At 53.0% G+C, this 200-nt stretch overlaps 1 protein-coding gene across 1 annotated transcript in view; it reads left to right on the forward strand.

Annotated features, from left to right (window-relative positions):
* LINGO2 (leucine rich repeat and Ig domain containing 2) overlaps window positions 1–200 on the forward strand; it is an 880510-nt gene that overhangs the window by 795349 nt on the left and 84961 nt on the right. The window lies entirely within an intron of this gene.

A 200-nucleotide genomic window follows, 5' to 3' on the forward strand; every position in this document is an offset into this window, starting at 1 on the left:
ATCCCTGTAGTGAGGGAACTTCAGAACCAAATGGAGAGGTTCCAGGGGATCAATGTTCCTGGCTGAAGCAAGCTGCTGTCACCAGACATGCAGGCACCGGTGAGGCAGCTGAAGGATGGAATCAGGAAATGGCTTGATCCCTTGCAGTCTAGTATGGTCTATGCACTGGCCACCATGTGTGACCCAAGGGTGAAGGGATG

Source organism: Gavialis gangeticus, unplaced genomic scaffold (genome assembly GCF_001723915.1).
Source record: "Gavialis gangeticus isolate Ggan-Ray unplaced genomic scaffold, GavGan_comp1, whole genome shotgun sequence".
Classification (NCBI taxonomy): Eukaryota; Metazoa; Chordata; order Crocodylia; family Gavialidae; genus Gavialis; species Gavialis gangeticus.